Below are 22,174 nucleotides of genomic sequence, written 5' to 3'. Positions count from 1 at the left end.
CCCTCACATACATACAATCCCTTTCACACCAGCTCCCAATCTCTCACTCACACACACCCCTTCACAATCTCCTCACATAGGCTCCCTCTCTCTGGCACCCACACGTAGGCATCCTCACACATGTTCTCTCTCACCCCCCCCCCCAGGCCCGCAATCTCACACACACACACTCACACACACAGACACCCACTCGCATTCTCTCTGTGGGGCTTTCTCCATCTTCGCCGCGAGTGAAACGAGCTCTGCTCGTGGCACGCCAGGGGCCTTCTCTATCTTCGCCATATACTGCGCAGAAAATGGCAATTCTGCACATTGGGGGGGGGGTGGTTTGGGGGTTCTGTGCAAATTCTGTGCTCCACAGTAGCGCAGAATTCGCCCAGGACTAAAGTGTGTGCATGTACTCAGAGCTGCATAACAAGCAGATATTCAAACGCATAGTACATGGAGTTTGGCAATCAGCTGGGTTTGAGCAAGCTGAAAAGAGAATGGGTACTTTTAACTGTTTTGAAAATTTATGATGACTAGATGATAGAAGTTCTTCATAATTCAAATTTATGTCTTGAACATGTCTCATCTTTAAAGAACACCATTGAAGTAAATCCTGTCCTTTTAGTTATGTTGAAACATCTTATTCCTCTGTGGTGTTTGAAGTATTTGCCTACTGTTTCTAAATCCTTGCAAGTGCCCAGTTATGATCCTTGTGGCATGTGGGAGATTTGTTTTTTCAAGTTTGTCCATTAGGAACATGAATCAAAATAGCTTAATATTGTAATTCCCTTTTCACTTCTCAAACAGTTAAATTCTGTTCAGCAATTAATTTAATTGACCAATCCTGACATGATTTAATTTTTTTTTCCACAGGATGTCAGCTGTAAGACTTCAGTATAGAAATAGCCAGGACAAAAATATAACACGCTGGTAAGTTTATTTTCTTTAACCTTCTATGTGTATACCCAATTGATATTTGATTTCATTAATTTATAAGCATTTAACTGAAGGAATTGAGCAGGCATTAAAGTTCTGTATAAGTATTTTTGTTTTATTCTTTATGTATTTTCAGCATATCCTTAATGAATATTCATAAAAAATTTGTATACACCTGCCTCCATTGTATGTAACTCTATCTCATGCATATTCATTAGGGATATCCTGAAGGATCTGACCTTTTGAAGATTTTTATGATTCTTTTGTTTAGCAGGGCTAGACAACATTTTAAGTGTTAGTAGGCCCTGTGTATTTGGCAGGCCTGGTTTAAGAAATGTTTGGGCTCAATGCAACACTGGGTTTGGAGGCCACCCCCCCCACCCAACTACACATCCACACTCACATTTTGTGGTGAAGGAATTTATACATCTTCACCTGGCTACTGATGAAAAATTCCCCTCACTCCTTTTTTCCCCAGATAGAAAATCTCCCATTTCCTTGCAGAGTGGGGACATTTGGCACCCTGCTGTTCGGTCCTGTTGTGGAACAGCAAAACGAGTTGCCATGTTTAAAGCCCTGCGGTGCAGAAGTAGCAGCGAAACTGTGACATGGGCAGAAGCAACGTAGAGAGTGCTGGGAGTTATATTTTCCTGTGGCTTTGTCGACCCACTCAGAGCCCTCAGGAATGGCGGCATCCAATGTAGTCACATTGATAGCAATAGCCTTAAACAAGCCCTGGTATTTGGGGTGAAATATTATCACTAGAATTCTCCACTAAAAGTGAATTTTAAAAGCCTGATGTGTGCCAAAAACTGGAGATACACGAATGTCAGGCTAGCAAGCGCTGAGCAGATTTTAAGAGCTGCTTGAGTACATGCTTATTTCCTGCTGCGTGCACAAATGAAAAGTTTAAAAAAAAAAAAAGGGCCATGTCATGGGAGTTCCTGGGGTACTCTGCTAGGCGTGGCATGGGAGTTCCTGGGGTCCTCTGCGTGTAACTTTTACTTCTGCTATGGAGGACATGTAAGTAATAAAATAGATTAGGGTTTTAAGGGTCTGGGCTAACAGGAGAGAAGAGAGGCTATTAAACTAGGGGAGTTCGGAAGTCTTATCCTTTATTTGGATGAACTGGAAAAACTGGTAAAGATGGCGCGTGTCTATTAAAATCCCTCCCACTGACACAGTAGAAGTGGCATTTATGTGCGTAGGCACGAGTCCACTTAAAATTGCATGTGCATGTGCTCCCATCCTTGGGTGCATCAGCACGCTTGTTTAAAAGTTGAAAAATGTACAGATCTGTTTGTATATAAACATTTAATTTGGCTAATATTAATATACAACTCTAATATTAGTGAAATAGGTTTTGTTAATATATCAATGAGTACATCTGTTTCATATTTTAGTTTCAAAGAGCCTATTTGCACTGTGGAGTCCTGGTGGTAGTATATATTGCAAAATTCAGATGAGGACCTTGAGACTTAAAAAGGGTAGAATCCAGCTTTGATAAAAAGAAATGTGTACATACTGTAGATCTATAGAGTCAGAGATTAAAAAGATGCCCACCAGAGAAGAATACATTAGAATGGGATTGTCCAACCTTTTATTTATCTGTTTATTTTATTTTACAAAATTTATATTCCATGTAATCTCAACCTGTTCAGACACGGATAACAAGACAATCATAAAAATGTAAAACAAACACAAAACAGATATAATGTAAAATAATATAAATAAAATACAATAATATAAAATTCCATAAAACAATACAACCATATTAAACTATCCAAGAGCCTCCAAATCATTCACATCAAATGCTTTCTGAAATAGTTCTGCTAAATTTTAGGTAATCAGTCTTACTACATAATCCAGCAGATAACTTGTTCCATAAAGCAGGTGTACCTATGGAAAAAGATTTTGTTCTAGTTTGGTGCATCCCAAATTGTTTTACTGTGGGAATTGCTAATAATTCTTGACTAGAGTTTGAGTAGGAACATATTCCTTAATCTTCTTTTTTAGACTGTGAGGCATTATGCACTATCTTATGAGTAATAGCCAAAACTTTGGCTCTGGCCTCTTCATGTCAGAGACCATAGGATTTTTTCTCATTTGGGGACTGGAGAAAAATTTTCACAAAAATTTTAACTGCCAAAAATATGTACTTCTATAAAAAGCTTCAAATAAGACTAATTTATTAGTGATTTGTCATTACTATATTAAAAACTGTTTCAATAAGGTATCTAATAGAGAGGTGAGCAGACTTTGGACCATGGCTTCCTTCAAACTATGTAAAGGGTATTTTGGATTTCTGGTTTTGTATCTTTTTCCCCACAATCAGCTCTTGAATAAGTTGCTAAGCACCAGGCAGTCCCTGGCAGCCTGCAGCTCAAAAGTCAAGTTTTGGTTCTCTTCAGCTTGCTGAAAGGAGGAAAAACACACACCGCACACACAACACTCACCCACCCAGCCATATACAGACAGACAGATCACACTATAGACAGAGGCACACTACACCAGGCAAACACTCAGACACCACAATAGACTGACTGACAAACCATATCACATACAGAACTGGTACATTTGCTAATTTACATATTTCAAACTATACTTTAATTTAGTTCCATACCACTATTACATCACTGACTTTTCAGTATGGTACATGTATGTCTTATACTTTTCAAATTATTTTATTTATAAGGATTTCAATCTTACAAATAAAAGCAATGAAAAAGAGAAATTAACACTGTCATAATTGTACAAGTCAAAGAATCCAGTTATAAACAACCCACCATTTATAGAGAGGAACCCAGAATCAAAAAAATAAGAAAAGATGAGGGGCAATAAAAGAACATGGTAACACATATGACAACAGAGACTGAAATGACCCATCCAGTCTGCTCAGCCAGGTGTTTAGGGTTGTAATATAGCTCCTTGCAAGTTACCCCGTACTTTGTTTGGGGCTGTAACTACCCTGGTACAATCTCCATGTAGGTTGCCTCGTGGCTTTCCTGGAAGCACAATACAATCATTTCAATGTGGTGTTGGGTTGAACTGTTGCTCCTTGCATATTTTCCCAGTATTTTGTTTCCATCTTCTTACATAGTAACATAAGAATAATGGCAGATAAAGACCAAACGGACTATCCAGTCTGCCCAGCAAGTTGCTCATGGTAGTAACTGCAGTTACCCCATGCCTTCTGTTAAGGGTAGTAACTGCTGCTGTGTGTAGGTTGCCCCCATGCACCCCTTTTTTTCATTTTCAGCATCTAGGGATATTCAATGGTTATCCCACTGTTCTTTTTAATTCATTTACTGTTTTTATCATCATCACTTCTTCTGGGAGAGCATTCTAGGCATTCATCACTCTCTGAAGAAATATTTCCTGATGTTGGTTCTGAGTTCTCCCTGGAGTTTGACTTCATGACCTCTAGTTCTACAGTTTCCAGAAAGGGTATTGCTGTAATTAGTTTGGGGGCGGGAGTTTCTGAGCCTAGCAGGAGTCTATCAGGTCCTTAGTATTCTAGTCTGCGGTGAAGAGCCAAGAGACAGGAAGTGCTGAAGTTTGTGTCCAGCTAAGAAAAACACTGTTTATTAATTTATACTAATTCTAGAGGGCTTCTGTGTTATATTATATTGTTCTCTGGGAAGTGCTATTATAATCTCTTTTTCTAGATATTAACATTGCTGTATTAAATTGTTGTGGGTTTATGTAAGTCTCACAAAAAACCCCAAAACCTCTAGATTTAATTAGATACTGCTGTCACTAAAATCTCTTTATTTGGAAATAGCTGCCACTAAAATCTCTCTCTTTGTCTAGATATTGATATTGGTGCATAAATTTGCTGTGGGGTTCATTTAAGGCAAAAGAAAAAGTTTCCAGAAAGTGTCTTGCTGTAATTAGCTTGGGGGCGGGAGACTCTGAGCCTAGCAGGCGTCTATCAGGTCCTTAGTCTGCTGTGATAAGCCAGGAGACAGGAAGAACTAAAGCTTCTTGTGACCAGCGAAGTAAAAAGTTTAACTTAGCAAGCCAATCTGGGGGAGGGTCTTTTGAAACTTAATTGCAGATACAGGGTCCTGAGAACAACCTTCACCAAGTGTTAACTGTTTAACAAATGCTCGTAGTTTGGGCAATAAAATCCCAGATCTGCAAGCCCTAATGGTGGAGGCGGGCTTGGACATTGTTGCTGTCATGGAGACGTGGTTCACGGAATCTCATAATTGGAATACGGCAATACTGGGCTATAACTTGTTAAGGAAGGACAGAGAGGACAGGAAAAGGAGAGGAGTGGCTTTTTATGTCAAACAATATCCAAGCATCTGAGCTGCAAGGAAGATGGGGCAAAGAAGAAGCACTATGGGCTGACCTAAAAAAAGATGATGGGGCATCCATTTTTATTGGAGTGGTTTACAGGCCTCCAAATCAAATGGAAGAGCTTGACAGAGATCTGGTTGAAGACATCGAAAATATGGGGAAGAAGTGAGAAGTGGTGAATGTTGGAGATTTTAATCTGCTGGATGTAGGCTGGAGAATCCCTTCTGCAGAATCTAACAGTAGTAGAGAGATGGTGGATGCCCTGCAAGGGGCTCTGTTCAAACAATTGGTAATGGAACCCATGAGGGAGGGAGCTATACTAGATTTAGTGCTCACTAATGGAGGTAATGTCTCTAATGTCCAGGTGGGTGCCCACCTCAGCACCAGTGATCATCAAATGGTATGGTTTCATATCACAAACAGGATATGGAGAAGAAGCACGAAGACCTGAGTTTTGCAGTTCAAAAACAGACTTTGATGAAATGGGGAAGCATTTGGAGGAAGAACTAGAAGGCTGGGAGAACGAGAGATGTGGAACAGTGGGCCAACTAAAAGGAGCAATTACCAAGGCAACTAATCTATATGTTAGGTTTCATTTTTCTCTTGCTTTTCTTTATTTTTCTATCTGGTTCTCAAAGGAGGTAGCTGACAAAATAAAAGCTAAAAGAATAGCATTCAAAATATATAAAGGATCCCAAAGGGAGGAGCACAAGGAAAAACATCTGGTGGAACTGAGGGAGACAAAGAAAGTAATCAAGACGGCAAAAAGTCAAGCGGAAGAAAAGGATTGCCAAAGAGGTAAAGCGAGGGTGACAACATTTTTCAGATACATCAGAGAAAGGAGAAAAGTTCAAAGTGGTATAGTGAAATTCAATATGTGGAGAGAGATGAACAAATGGCAGAAATATTAAACAAATACTTCAGTTTGGTGTTCACTAAAGAGAACCCTGGAGAAGGACCATCGCTAGGTAACAAGAAACTGGAGGGGAGTGGAGTAGATGTAACTCTGTTTACAGAAGAGAATGTATGGGAAGAGCTAGGAAAACTGAAAGTGGACAAAGCCATGGGGCCTGATGAGGTTCATCCCAGTATACTGAGGGAGCTCAGAGATGTGCTGGTGGGTCTGCTGCATGACCTGTTCAATAGATCCCTAGAAACGGGAGTGGTGCCAAATGATTGGAGAAGAGTGGTGGTGGTCCTGCTTCACAAGAGTGGGAGCAGAGAGAAGGCTGGAAACTACAGGCTGGTTAGCCTCATCTTGGTGGTAGGAAAAGTAATGGAGTTGCTGCTGAAAGAAAGAATAGTGAACTATCTACAGTCAGAAGAATTGCTGGACCAGAGGCTGCATGGATTCACCAGGGGAAGGTCCTGTCAGACAAATATGATCGACTTTTTTGATTGGGTGACTAAGGAATTAGATCGGTGAAGAGCACGCTCCAAGTCATCTACTTGGATTTCAGCAAAGCTTTTGATGCGGTCCCGCACAGGAGGCTTGTGAATAAAATGAGAAGCTTAGGGAGTGAGTGCCGAGGTGGTGGCCTGGATTGCAAACTGGTTGACGGACAGAAGACAATGTGTGATGGTAAATGGAACTTACTCTGAAGAGAGGGCAGTGTTAAGCGGAGTGCCTCAAGGATTGGTGTTGGGACCGGTCCTGTTCAATATCTTTGTGAGCACCATTGCGGACAGGATAAAAGGTAAGGTTTGTCTTTTTGCGGATGATACTAAGATCTGCAACATAGTGGACACGCCAGAAGGAGTGGAGAGAGTGAGACAGGATTTAAAGGAGCTGGAAGAGTGGTCGAAGATATGGCAGCTGAGATTCAATGCCAAGAAGTGCAGTGTCATGCATATGGGGTGTGGAAATCCGAAAGAACTGTATTTGATGGGGGGGTGAAGGGCTGATGTGCACGGAGCAGGAGAGACCTTGGGGTGATTGTTTCACCAACTTTAGATTGTTAGACACTATGTGACAAGGTGATAGCTAAAGCCAGAAGAATACTGGGCTAGTAAGAGAGAGGAAGTGATGATCCACTTGTACAGGGCCTTGGTGAGGCCTCACCTGGAGCACTGTGTTCAGTTCTGGAGACAGTTTCTCCACAGGGACAGGATGGAGGCAGTCCAGGAAAGGGAACCAAAAAGGTGGATGGTCTTCATAAAACGACTTATGAGGATAGATTGAAGAACCTAAATATGTATACCCTGGAGGAGAGGAGAAGCAGGGGTCATATGATACAGAATTTCAGATACTTGAAAGGTTTTAATGATCCATGGTCAACAACAAATGTTTTCCTTTGGGAAAAAAATCAGTAGAACTAGGGGTCACGACTTGAAGCTCCAGGGAGGAAGACTCAGAACCAATGTCAGGAAGTATTTCTTCACGGAGAGGGTGGTGGATGCCTGGAATGCCCTTCCGGAGAAAGTGGTGAAGACTAAAACTGTGAAGGATTTCAAAGGGGCATGGGATAAACGCTGGATCCATAAAGACTAGAGGATGGGAATGAAGAGAAGAGCCATGGGGGTGGATTACTGGAGTAGAGGATACTACATGGTGATTACTACCCTTACTCATTAAGCCTTCGCAAGGTTAATGCAACTCCAACATTGCTCTCTGCTTCAACGGCAAGGGGAAATGTGGAAAAGAGGATTTGCATTCAGACAACAACCAACAAGGACTGAACTTCACAATCGGGGTAAACAAATAAGCGTGGGGGTAGCTTGCTTATTATGTCGGTTACTATCCTAAACCAATTAAGCCTGATAAATCACTTTGAATGCATATATAGCATTGCTCTCTGCTTCAACGGCAGGGGGAAATGTGGAAAACAGGATTTACATTCAGACAACATCCAACAAGGCAATGATCTGTGTAGTCTGGGTACACAAGCATCGGGGTAACTTGCTTAATGCGGCGGTTACTACCCTTAACCATTAAGCCTTATGCTCACCTTTGATGCAACTCCAACATTACTCTCTGCATCAATGACAGGGGATGGCAGGAAACTTGAATCAAACAGTTACCAACAAGGGCCCTGAAATTGGTGGTTGGTGAAACAGATACATATGGGGAAAATAAGCATGGGAGCTTGATGGGCCGATTGGTCTTTTTCTGCTGTCATTTCTGTGTTTCTATGTTTACAGTTTACTTTCAAACAGATAAGGTTTGAAGTTCATGCATAAATACCTTTCAGGTATTTGAAGGTCATGTCTCCCCTGCTCCTCAGAGGTATACATATTTAGAGCCTCTCCTTATAAGTCTTCCGATACAGACCCTACACCGTTTTGGTTGCTTTCTTTGTCCATCCGGTCTCAATCTATTTTGAGATATGTTCTCCAGAACTGAACACAGTATTCCAGATGAGGCCTCACCAATGTCCTGTTACAAGGGCGTTATTACCTCTTTCTTAGTGGTTATTCCTCTCTCTCTGCAGCCCAGTATCCTTCTGGCTTTAGCAGTCTGTCACATTGACTACAGATGCCTCCACGACAGGTTGGGGAGCCCATGTCTTAAACCTAAAGACCCAGGGCTTATGGTCGAAGAAAGAACAGAATTACCAAATCAATCTATTGGAACTTCATGCCATTTGATATGCCGTCTACACTTTCTCAAAAATTCTTCAGTACAAATCAGTCATGATTTACACAAACAACCAGGTTGCCATGTACTACGTAAACAAGGAAAGAGGGTCAGGTTCCAGGACTCTTTGCAAGGAATCAGTACTACTCCTAGAATGGGCGCTATTGCACTCAATTCAACTGCAGGCGACTTATCTCCCAGGAGTGAAGAACTCTGAAGCAGACACTCAACCACCTCTTCCATCTGCACGAATGGGAACAACGACAAAGTGACAGCCGACATCTTCCACTGCTAGGGCACGTCTCTAACAGACCTCTTTGCCACAGAACACAATACAAAAGTAACACAATTCTGTTCCCTACGATGGAGCAGTCACAGACTAGCCCAGGATGTCTTCCTTCTACAGTGGTCAAACTACATTTTATATGCGTTCCCTCCAATCTCACTGATTGGATGGGTACTACAGCAATGCATCTCCGACAACTCCGACCTCATTCTCATCGCCCCAGCGTGGCCCCGTCAACCATGGTACGTCTACCTGGTCAATCTCTCTATAGACCCACTCATTCAACTCCAGAACTGACTGGCCTTCTATCACAAGAACAGGGAACATTACTGCATCCCACACGGAACTCCCGCCACCTGACAGTGTGGAGAGGGCCAAACTCGACGGTAACCGACAAAAAACGGTGAAAAAACTTACCGGAGTACTGTGGTCGAAGAAAGCTAGAGGGGGGACCCCTGTGGGGCGAAGTATTTTTAATTAATTCCGTTAGGAAAATTCCTGTCAGGAATCAGTTCACGAGGCTACTGCTGCGCGGAAAAAAGACTGAAGGGGGACCCATGCTGGGCATGCCCAGTAGGGGCCAGTCAAAGTTCTGGAAACTGACAGAAGTTTTCCGTGATTGGGCTCCATCCTGATGATGTCACCAATATGTGACTGCCGCACTCTTTGTAGCGTGGCCTTACTGTATCAATCTGTAAGTTTGTACCTGAGACAATGGAGGGTAAAGTGACTTGCCCAAGGTTACAAGGAGCAGTAGTGGGACTTGAACCCTGGTCTCCTGGTTCATAGCCCGCTGCTCTAACCACTAGGCTACTCCTCAGGCAAGGCAGAGGAGATATGACATTTAAATAACTCAGAATTATCAATGCACATAAGGTGGATCTCTTTCAGTAGAAAGGAGACTTAGAAAACGAGAGGGATGAGTGAAAGAGGGCAGACTGAGGAGTTATTTAAGGAAGTACTTCTTTTACAGAAGGGTAGTGGATGCATGGAGCAGCCTCTTAGCGATAGTGGTGGAGATAAGGGCAGAATTGGAATTCAAGAAAGCATGGAACAAGCCCAGGGGATCTCTCAGGTAGTGGAAGGGATTGTAGAACCAAGCAGTAGAGTGGATGGGCAGACTAGATATGCTGTGTGGTCTTTCTGCAGTCATGTTTCTTTGTTGTATAGTTTGAGGAATGCCTTTTTATGGCTGTTAATTTGATATGTGCATTCATTGAAAGCTGGGACACACCTGATAGCCCAATATTGCTTTGCGAAAATGGAGACTTGCATTAAGTTACTGGATCAGAGGCCAGGAAGTACTGCTTTCTGGAAAAGCTCTCAAAGTATGCTTTTTAATTTTATAATTTTTTTTTAAATTTATGTAGTGGAAAGTACCAATTGCAAGACATCTGTTTATCCAATCTGACACTGAAGCAGTGGAAATAGTGAATAGCTATGAAGGATATGCAAGAAAGATGAAAAAAAAATGCAGGTGGCCATATATTTTAGCTGTCGAACCACAGATGGAAATGAAAAAGTGTAGTGAGCTTTCAATTGAGGGATAAACAGAAACCCCCCCCCTCCAAATCCTGCTAGTACTTCAAAATTTTCCAAACATGGTTCTGTTCTCCCCAGAATAAAATATTTTATTCCATGAAAACCAAAAAGAAAAACTACAAAAGAACATTACAAAACCTTGAGAAATTTGGATAAATTCCAATAATCAACATCAGTGCTAGTAGCCAAAGTTATAAGGGAGCTCACTACACATACTTTTGGAGTCATTATTCAGGATCACTGATGCAGGGCAATGAATTTTGCTAATAGGCATGAAAAGCAGATTCCTCAGATTCCATTGCTCTTGTTTGAGGTTACCTCTGCAACACCTTTTGTAATAATTTCTTAGTGTATGCCTCACTATACTATCATTCTGTGAAAAGATTAAAATAAGGTTTCTGAGCCAGCACATTTTACATATTTCATACAACTAATTTTTATTACAAAAAATGAACAGGGAATAACTGTTTCAAGAAAAAAGGAATGAAATATGCCATTTGGCTCCCCAAAGATAAATTTAAGATTATACAGAATGCACAGTCATTTATATTCAGTGTTTTAATCCAGCAAATCACATATGCACACATTTACCATAGATCTTAATCCTTCAATTACACTCAGCTTAATTCTACCTCCAGAAGCATTTCCGCATGAATGATATCCATATGCCATGTTAAACTTGCAATTTAACTTTCCAGTTAAAATAAGGAAAGTATTTGTACAGAATGATTTATTCTAAGGATTTTCCCAAAACATCAACATACAGTTGTGCCCAAGAGTGAAGGAATAGTCTAGTGATTAGAGCTGCAGGCTGCAAACCAGAGAAGATAACTCTGCATATACAATTCAAGAGCTACTTAACATCTTTGTTTGAAAGTTTTCTTCTTTGCAGTTGTTCTTTTCAAGTTTAAACAGTATCGGACTATACTGCCTGTAGAACTGTTCATGTAGAACAATTCTTTAGATATTCTAAAAGTGAATTTGTAGGACTTGCAGACTTTATGGTATGCAGCGAATGAGTAAATGTAAGTAGTGTGTAAAAAAAAAAAAAAAAAAGCAAAAATATTAACATATCCAAGAAAGCTAAATACCAAAAAATCTAGAATAAAAAAATATTCAATCTTCAAATAAAAATAAAATACACTAAACTCCCCAATGATAACCTTAAATATAGAAAACTACCCAATTTTAAAATTGTATAATCATAATACTGTGACAAGATTAGTTACTCAATACACTTTTGCATCCTTTAAAGTTTTTTTTGTTTAACAGCACTATAATCTCACAACTTTTTTAATTTGCATTTTCCAACTCACATTAAAAATAAGGATGTTTTGTTTTCCCTCTGTTGCTATAAGCATCTAGGACAGAGTTGACATCATAGTAGAGTACAATGATTTCCATTTTGGAAAAATTGCTTCATAGTCACAGGGGCAACACTGCACCAAATATCAAGCTTTCCACTAATAAGAGCAAAAGTTTGTGGGAGAAGGAAAGAGGGACCAAGAAATAAAAGAAAAAATTATCTTAACATTAGAAGTCAGTGCTTTGGTCTATTTTTGCAATTTTATTTTAAAGGTACGAGACTCATTCACACAAAGTGGACATGCTTAATTATAATAATGAGGATGAAAAAACATTTTTCCACGTATGGAATATTTGACCAGGCTTTAAATTGGCAACTGTTTTTATGGTGGTATTGTTTCTCAGAATTATCATTGCTTCATTCTTGGAAAAAATAATCAGGTAGATTTGAAAGCCCTACGTGCACCAAAGCCAGGAGGTGTGTGAGTATATTGGGCCAGCAGGCGCCACATGGAATTTAAGAAGCACCTGAGTACATTCATATTTCCCAGGACACGCACAAATTGGGAAGGCGTGGGGGGGCATGGGTGTGTTCCGGGACTATAACCTGAAGTATGCGCCTAAGTATGCACTGGGGTCCCCTACCGCGTGACTTTACTTCTGCTATGGTTGGTGTATAAGTTTTAAAATAATCAGGGCTAGTCTGCGGGGTTTGAAGAGTCAGGCTAACAGGGTAAAAGGGAGGCTAGCTAGGGGGGTTAGGAAGTCCTATATTTTACTAGGCGACCTGGTTGAAACAGGTATTTATGTTGGTGCATGTGCCTAGCAAAATCCCCCTACTTTGTTGGTACAGGCAGCATTTGCACACACATACGTGTGTCCATATAGAATTGCATGCACATATGACTTGTTTTAAAATGGCTGCATCTATTCCCATGAGATGGCATACACAGATGCACAGGAGTATATGTACGTGTTGTAAACGTTACTGTCAGTATCCATAATTTGCATTTTAAAAAGTTTGAAGTCTGTCTACATGTATGTTAAAACTGTAGTTTCTTGCCATAAATGGCATATTTTGTATCAAGTCTTATTGAAGACAAATACTGAACATCAAATGAACTATCGGTAATATTTAATGCTCATAAAAAAAGATGGATGAAAGAAAAAAGTAGATATTCTGTGATGCCAAATTAAAACTAAATAGGCCTAATTTTGAATGGGACAACCATGGGGGAATTTTTAATGATGAGGGGATGGTAAAGTAAACGATCAACCAGGGTAGGGTTTTCTGGTACTATATTAAGTATAGGAAATAAGATTAGATGGGCTTTGCTGACTATTGGACATCATAGTTTCTGTTTTCAATGTAATAGGTGCAGTATATGCCAAGTGGAATCCTGGGGCATAATTTGATTTTCTCCTCTGACTATGAATTGTAACAAGTTCATTTCATTTTGTATTCTTCTTTATTGCAAGTACTAATTTGCACACTAGCAGTAAATTTGAGAGATTGAGATCATACCCGTGTGCCCTGACTTACCAGTAAAGCTCATTCCTATGTGGAAAACTAACCTATTTAGAGATGCTACTCCAAATGTCTCATGTGCCCAGGAAAGGTACACACGGCCAATGATATTGGTACTCATGATTTTCCTTATTGAAAATTTAGTTTCCCCAATATTAACAATCAACTTAGTAATGGGGAGGGCTAAAGACTCTGGGAATTTTCAAAGTAGACATTTATTTTATAGTATTTATAGGCTGCCCATACTTAGGCCCTTGGCGGTGTACATAAAAACATACACAGATGTATTAAATCTGCATAGAAAATTAATGGGTGGTTCGAGTATGCATATTAATATGCATTCAGGTGTAATGCTCTGCATTTATATTTATGCACACACTTTCGAAAACCAAAAGTATGCATGCGTGGTTGACATCATGCAAGCTTTGGTGTTGACAAACCATGGCTATTGCAACTCACTGTATATAGAGTCGGTGGCAAATGTTTTAAGAGTGCTACAAATTGTGCAGAACTCATCTGCTCATATCACCTTTTGCTCGAACTTATGGGACCATATTACATCAGTCTTTTATTTCCTTAACTGGCTCCTTCTACAATGGAAGTTTAAATACAGAGTAGCCATGCTAAATCATCACTTTTTAAGTAATACATCATCTCCTTGGATTTGTGGAACATTATGCATTTATAGTTATCCACAGATACTGAGTTCTGTCCAATGTGCCTTATTAGACATCTCTCTTCGTCTAGATCAAATCTCAGAAACTCAAGAAAAGCCTTTCTAGGATTCTGGGCCTAAGTTTTGGAATTCTCTCCTAGAGTTGCAGTGCCTTATTTTATGCACACAGTCATTTAAGAAACAGAAAACTTTTTTTTGTTCACATAAGCATTTGATGTGATTACTTGACATGAAGTTGGTTTGTTTGAAGGCAAACTCAATTTTATGTTGTGGTTTTTATGAATGTAATATTGTACTCTGCTCTGAACCTTGGACTAATGCAGGTTACAATTTTTTTTTTAAATAAATGCTTTCTCCAACTCCACTCCTAGAACACCTACTATGAGTGCAGGGAAAAGTACATGTATAATCTAGTTAACGTACATACTTTCCCCACACAGCTCTCCCTGGCTAATTTTCAAAAGCTGATTTACACACAAACTAGGGTATATATTAAAATGCCTTTGAAAATTATCTAAGATGATGATTGTGCACTTGTAAATCAAGGGTGATGTGAAACATGTCTGAAATAATACTCTGAGGATGGATTTCTTTCAAAAATTGAAAATTTAGTATGTTTTGCCATGTCTGTTATCTTTAGGTGTTTTGCAATAATTATTTCAGATAAATTATTAGGTATTTATAGTTGTAAGATGTAACTATCCAATGAAAGTAGTTTGCTGTTGGGACATCTGACCTCCATGAAGCAGTCCAGAGTACATAGAAGCTTTTTCTCCTTCATGCACATGGGGCGTAGGAAACACCTACTGCACTCACAGTAGGTGTTCTAGAAGTGAAGTTGGAGAAAGCAATACTAGTTTAATTTAGTTCATTTTTAGCACCTGAAAATTTAAAAACCTGATCTTGGTATTAGAAAATATCATGAGTAACATTTTGATTTATTTATGAGAATGACAGAATAATGAACTAATACACTAGATGAGCTGATGGTGTTTTGCCTTTTTATAAGTAATTTGAGAATAAGGTGACTTTTATTCCAAATACATGACTTGTTGAAATATAAAGTAAGTTGCCTAAAATTTGGAAGGCTGCAGGACAAATCTCAAAATTGAGTGATATTTTATACTACCACCATCAGTGATGTAATATATGAGCACTATACCAGGGGAATGGCTGAATGCCTGGGCATGAAGATAATACAACTCCAGTGCGAATATGAAACAATGGAATTTCCTGCTTCTTAATATGATAAAGATAAATCCTGTGGTATAGTACTAGCATTATTTCTTAATAGAAACTTGTCTGGAAGGCATTACAATACATCATCTAATGGGCAAGATGCTAGAGAAGTGTAAGGTCAATAAATACAATTTTCACTTTAAATTTCTTTGAATTTTCAGATGTTCACATTTCATTTTTCCTGAAGTTCCATAATCTCTAAATAAATGATTATACTAGAATCATACTAAAACTTGTATTTTATTGACTATATAATTAGGATAGTGATAATGAAATGCTAAAGGTGAGAAAAGAAACTACAAAAAGCAGGTAAAATGTTTGCATACTGTCAATGGTGTTTTCCGTAGGTAGGATGAATTAGCCACTGTATGTGGGTGATGTCATCTGGTGGAAGTGAATGGACTCATCCCTCTGATCTAGTAGAGTCTGTGCAGCAGTTTCCATGTGGGAATTGCCTCACATGGAACAGTTCCCCTATGAGGAAAGACTAAAGAGGTTAGGACTTTTCAACTTGGAGAAGAGATGGCTGAGGGGGGATATAATAGAGGTGTTTAAAATCATGAGAGGTCTAGAATAGGTAAATGTGAATTGGTTATTTACTCTTTCGGATGATAAAAGGACTAGAGGGCACTACATGAAGTTAGCATGTGGTACATTTAAAACTAATCTGAGAGAGTTATTTTTTACTCAATGCACAATTAAACTCTGGAATTTGTTGCCAGAGGATGTGGTTAGTGCAGTTAGTGTAGCTGTGTTTTAAAAAAAGGATTGGATACATTCTTGGAGGAGAAGTCCATTACTGCTATTAATTAAGTTGACTTAGAAAATAGCCACTGCTATTACTAGCAACGGTAACATGAAATAGACTTAGTTTTTGGGTACTTACCGGGCTCTTATGGCCTGGATTGGCCACTGTTGGAAACAGGATGCTGGGCTTGATGGACCCTTAGTCTGACCCAGTATGGCATGTTCTTATGTTCATATGCCTGCTCAGGCTATATCAGAGCTAATTCTAGCTGTATAGTCAATTCTTCAGAGAGACAGATGGGTGTTTCATGGCTAATCATCCTGCTATCTATGGAAAACACCATTTACCGTAAACAAACTTACTCTTTCTGTCTATAAGTAGGCTGAATTATCCAACTACATGTGGGAATCCCCAGCTGATGGTTTGCAGCGAAACATTTACTTAATAAGCCACCTGGCCCTCACCATGGTGAATAAACTAAAGCAAGAATAGATTTAGCAAAATTGCTTGTCCATATTTACTGTCAGTCTTTGAAAGGTTATCAAGACAGTAGTTGGTCATAAACTGTGTGAACTGAAGACCAAGTTGCAGCTTTGCAGATTTCTTTAATGGGTACTTCTCGGAGATGAGAAACAAGCAGCAATGGCTATCACTGGATGAGCCTACACAGAGTCTGTGAATTGCATTTCTGCTAAGATGTACCAGTGATGATTGCATTCGGCCAGCCAGTTAGAAAAGGTTGCGGCCTGGTGACAGCTACTCCTAGCCTGTTGGGGTCATATGAAACGAACAGTTGAGAGGTTTTATGATGTGGTTGGATTTGTTTTTGTAATAGGCTAAGGGGTTGATGCAATAATTGTGCACAGAAAATGGGCGCTCAGTGTTGAGCGCCTGTTTTCCTAATGTATGCCCAGCCACCTCTACTGGGCATGCAATCCAGTATTTAAATGAGGGGTTGTGCTAAAAAGAGGTGCTAGGGTCAAATGTGCATCCCTAGTGCCGCCTCTGCATCGGGCACACAGGAGAGAGGTCTGTCAAGTGCATTGGGAAAAGGGATGCTCAATCTATAAGCGTACATTTTCTTCTGCTACTGGCATATATACGCTCTTGTGTGTATTGGGCGTCCAGAATTTTTTTTTAAACTTTTTTTTTTAACTAAATATTGCTTTATTTGGTTCCTCTTATTAGTATCGCAACAAAAACTATTAGGAGGAATCACAGGATTTTTGTGTTTTTTTTTGTGTGGCCTACCTTTACGCCAGCCCTGGGCTGGCGTTAAATTTGCCACATTGCCAAGGCACATTGGCTATGTGGTTAAACTTATTGGATCACGAGGATTAGCTAATATCCTCATCTACATGAATTTAAATGTGATGAGTGCTATTAGCCTCGTGGTGATTTGGACATGCGTTTTGGACATGCTAATTGGGGTTATGGACACGCATCCAATCGTGTGTTAAGCCATGCGCAGCAGCTATCGCATGGTATTGCATCGGCCCCCAAAGCTCTTTTGTAGTCAGAGTACATAGAGCTTTTTCTCCTTCATGCACATGGGGCGTAGGAGAGAAGGTAGGCAATACTTCTCCCTGCACTCACAGTAGGTGTTCTAGGCGTGGAGATGGAGAAAGCATTTATTTAAAAAAAAATAAAATTTGTAACCTGCATTAAGTCCAAGGTTCAGAGCAGAGTACAATATACATTCATAAAAATATGGGCAACCGAGACTTTCAGCAGAATCTTCAGGCGAGTAGGCAGAACCACCCTGTTGTAGAAGAATTGCATGTATGGAAGATAGTGGATAAGAGCTTGGAGTTTGCAGACTCTTGCAGCTGAAGTCACTGCAGCAATGAACCCTACCTTCCATATCAAGTACTTTAGAGAAGCTGATGCCAGTGTTTCATTAGTTGGGAAAGGACCACATTCAGGTCCCACATAACAGGTGTTTTTTTGTATCTGAGGGGCCCATGCCATAGACTTTTCATGAAACAAAATAGCAGATGAGTAGAGATCAGTTTGCCACCTAGTTGGTATGGTAAGCCGCTATAGTGTTGAGGTGCATTCTCTCCGAAAAGATGGTGAATCATGAGTGAGAGGTTGAGCAAGTATTTCAGTAGATGCTTAAGTTCACAAAATTGGTCCAAAGTGTTTTGTGGACATCATTTGGAGTACTTATTCCTTTTGAAAGCATACAGGTGAATTTTCAAAGGAGTTATGCATGTAAATATAACATACTAACACAGAAATTATCAGAAGCCATTTATCCATGTTAAGTGCACTTAACACAGGAGAAACCTATGGACAATTCAATAGCCATCAATTCAATCGAAAATCTCTGAATTGATGGCCTTTGTCTGTACAATGAGTTACCAAAGGAGCTGTCACTTTTGGACGTTTTTAATACAACTCTTATGTTCCAGTTGCCGCGTTTTGAATTTTCCGCTTGGTCCGTCCCATGTAAATCAAATTACATGGACATTGCAGAACATAACATTTTTGGAATTACAGTTCATAGATCTTCTTAAAAAAAAACTTTCGATGGACTATCCTGGAGGCAATTAATGTTCCAGTCCGAGGAGGGGACATTCAATCATTACTGAATAGACGTAAGCAATTTTGGATCTTTAATTTGAGATTGATGCATCCAGAAGGATTAAATAAAATAATTAATTGGTATTCCTTGATTTAAATGATAGCATCACATAGGCTGGTGTATAAGAGAGAGGGTGATAGATGCCATGTTTAAAGGTCTTATAAAATGGAAGTTTGAAGCAGTGCATATTGTTCGGGAAGCAAATGGAGTGACTGAAGATCGAGAACGGGAGTTAAGCTTTAATGAAACCCCCTGAGGTAGATGTTGTTGAAACATGGACCCATGTTGGGACAGGAATTGAACTGGACATTAAAGTCAAGTTTTTGCTTTTTGGCTGTCTTGGTGAAATTTCAAATTAGATGTGTACCTATGAGCGACCCGGGAAGGGACCTTCATGTTAAGTGACTGTTTTTAAGAAAATGAAAATACAATGAAAACAAAAAGAAATTCAGGATGTTAAATGAATTAATAAAGTAAATGTGGACTTGAGGGGAAACCAGTTTGTACACAATTCCAAGCTGTACTCATGAAGGTCCTACATATGTTAAATGATGAAAAATAAAATTCAATATTGAAGTAGGATAAAATTTAACTGGGGAATATGGGTGGCTTTTGGAATCTTTTGTGATTTCCTCAGATTTCTGAGCTTTAGGGGCATTTTATGTTGATGAAAATTCAGCCAATGTTTTGACTAAAGCATCCATCTTTTTTGCTCTAATACAGGACCTGTGTACAATGCGTTGTCTTTGTTTCTATTCTCATATGCCCAATATAGATTTATTGCATGGACATAGAATTACATATACTACTTGCTTTGCATGTGAAATGACCTCTCAGAACATGTGTAATGGGCAAAGCTGGATGTTGAAAAGTCTGAATCTGCATCACATTCCTACAAACCACATAGGTACCTCATGCAAATATTTCCCATTCTAAGCTATCTGCAGATATTTCCCTCTGTCCTCTAGTATGAACTAGCTTGTCTCTAAGATTTTGCCCTCTAGTTTTCACGAATATGGGCCTGTCCTTAAAGACCTTATGGACAGACAACATATTCCAGTGATTTAAAATAATTGCTTGTATCTCCTGTGTACGAGTAGTATGTGGAAGAACACACATTGTTCCTGAACAAACCCAGATCAGTCCAAAAAAGTGGGGTTGTGTATCCCTACCAGCAGGTGGAGTCCGAGAACAATTAGAACTTTGGGCACTGCTACATAACAAGAGTGCCACCTGCAGTCACTCAGTATTTCTCTGACTCCAGCAGATGGTACAGATGCACACCTGCAGTCTTTAGTTATATTTTTTATTTAGTTAGTTTGAATTTAATTTTTTTGTTTACGGTCGCTTCCTGAGGGTGTTAGGCGCCTTCGTGGGCCATCCCTCAGTAGAAGCCGGGCATCCAGGGAATTGGATATTCCTGTCAGGGTTTTGCCCACCACAGTTCGGTTTCTGACGACCAGGGGCTCCTGGCTACTCACCACCGTCTCTGCTACAGCTGCTCCCTTGTCTCCTGCAACAGCTTTTCTCTGTCTTGGTAAAGTTTAATTAAAAAAAAAAAAAGCAAAAAGCTGTTTTCACTGTGGCTGACTGATAGTCTTCAGTGCTGAGGTAAGGAGAGGTGCAGGAGGGACTGGGTCTTTTTAAGGCCAGCCGGGGAAGCTGTCAGCAGTGTTCCCCTCAGCTCCAGGTCGTTTTCTGAGGGCAAGGCTGAGTTTTTCTCCGTGTGCCTCGTTTACCCGCCGCTTCCCTGCTTTGGGGGCCTTGCGATTTCACTATAGACAGATTCCTTTCCCGTGGCACGCTGTGTACGTGTTTTTTTTTCTCTTTAGCGGTAAGTATCTTAGCCTGCAGCATGAAAAGTTTGTTTTTTTTTCTGGACCTGCCTGACTGAAATTTTCTCTGCGTCGCGGCTCCGAGCGTTTCTTTTTTTTATTTGCACCCTTTTCTATTTCACTTCAGACTATTGGGTGCGCTGCTGTGGATGGGTCTGAAAACAAAATTGCAGGCCTGCCGCGCATGTGGGTCACACGGCCAGGCGTTAGATGCTGCCTCCTTATGTGCAGTGTGTTCCCCAGGGTTAGAGGGCTCTTCAGGGCTTCTTGCCTCCTCTCTCAGGGAGGGAACATCTGTCTCGGCTTTGCGGGAAGAGGATTCTTCACCTGTTCTAGCCCCGGTGAGGGAAGACCTCACCGGGGGAACTATCACCCCAGCCGACTCTCCAGTGGAGGAGGGGGGACCAGGGAGGGGGGGTTTCCCTAGAATTTGTCCTCCTTATGCATCAGGCTTTCCTGGCAAGGAAACCGCTCGGTGGGTAAAGCGGCCCGGTCTCCTGGGAGCAGGTTTGGACCGCCTGAGAAAAGAGGGCGGGATATGGACCCTCGTCAGTGCCTCTCTCTGATCAGGCTCACCCCACAGGGGATTCTCCCCAGGGTACGTGAGATCCGATCCTGGGATCTGGGATGATGCCGGCTTCTGGGGTAGTAGGGGTGGCAGACCCGGATCCGCGGCCGGATCCGGCTGATGTGGATACTGATCCGGATGAGCCCGATGACCCTCCTGTGGAGGGGGATGACCCCAGCGTGGTGCGTTTGTTCAAGCGGGATGAGTTAAGACCCCTTATTCCCCAGGTTCTTGACTTAAGGTTTCTCAAGAAGAGTCTGACGATGTTAATCCAGTCGTCGATGGCATTAGGGGTCCCACAACATCTTTTTCTCTGCCTAAGAAGGTTCGCAAACTAGTGACCCGGGAGTGGGCGATTCCGGCTTTGAAGGTGGGTAGAGCTATGGTGAAACTGTACCCGTATCATCTGATGTTTTGGATTTACTGAAGATTCCAAAGGTGGACGCCGTGGTCTCTGCAGTCACGATAAAAGACCACTATCCTGGTTGCTGGGGGTGGCTGCCCTTAAGGATATGCAGGACCGCAAGCTGGAGATCCAGTGAAGCGAGCATTCGAGGTTGCCGCACTAAGCCTTCGAGCGGCGGTTTGCCCTACCCTCATGCAGAGGGGCCTGTCTGTGTTGGGTCCAGGAGTTGGCTGCCGGGGCTGGTATGGGCGACAGTGGGGCTCTGCAGTCTGCTGCCTAGAAGCAGGCATCACTTATGTTGCAGATGCTTTGTTGATCTGGTGAGGACCTTGGCGAGAACTTTGGTTGTCCTTGGTGTCAGCGCGGCATCTCCTCAGGCTGTGAAATTGGGGCGGTGGATTTGTCCTCCAAGTCCCAGCTTGTAATCTACCCTTTAAGGGCAAGCTCCTGTTTGGGGAGGATCTGAATCAGCTAGTAAAGCTGCTTGCCGAATCCAAGGGCAATTGGTTCCCGGAAGATAAAAGATCTTCTAAGGGTCTTCCCTTCTCAAGCTAGGTTTCGGAACTCTTATTTATTTATTTATTATTTATTTATACATCTTTAATACCGACTTTCAAGTACACGTCAAGCCGGTTTACAATG

At 40.8% G+C, this 22,174-nt stretch overlaps 1 protein-coding gene across 5 annotated transcripts in view; it reads left to right on the top strand.

Annotated features, from left to right (window-relative positions):
- ERBIN (erbb2 interacting protein) overlaps positions 1 to 22,174 on the top strand; it is a 716,810-nt gene that overhangs the window by 194,922 nt on the left and 499,714 nt on the right. For all 5 annotated transcript variants that reach the window (XM_029576039.1, XM_029576020.1, XM_029576010.1 and 2 more), the window contains one exon: positions 862 to 918. The gene's annotated coding sequence lies outside the window, so the exon portion shown is untranslated. The remainder of the gene's footprint in view (positions 1 to 861; positions 919 to 22,174) is intronic.

This window comes from Rhinatrema bivittatum, chromosome 1 (genome assembly GCF_901001135.1).
Source record: "Rhinatrema bivittatum chromosome 1, aRhiBiv1.1, whole genome shotgun sequence".
Lineage (NCBI taxonomy): Eukaryota > Metazoa > Chordata > Amphibia > Gymnophiona > Rhinatrematidae > Rhinatrema > Rhinatrema bivittatum.
The sequence above is the reverse complement of the archived record's forward strand: the minus strand, read 5'-3'. Positions and strand labels throughout refer to the sequence as shown.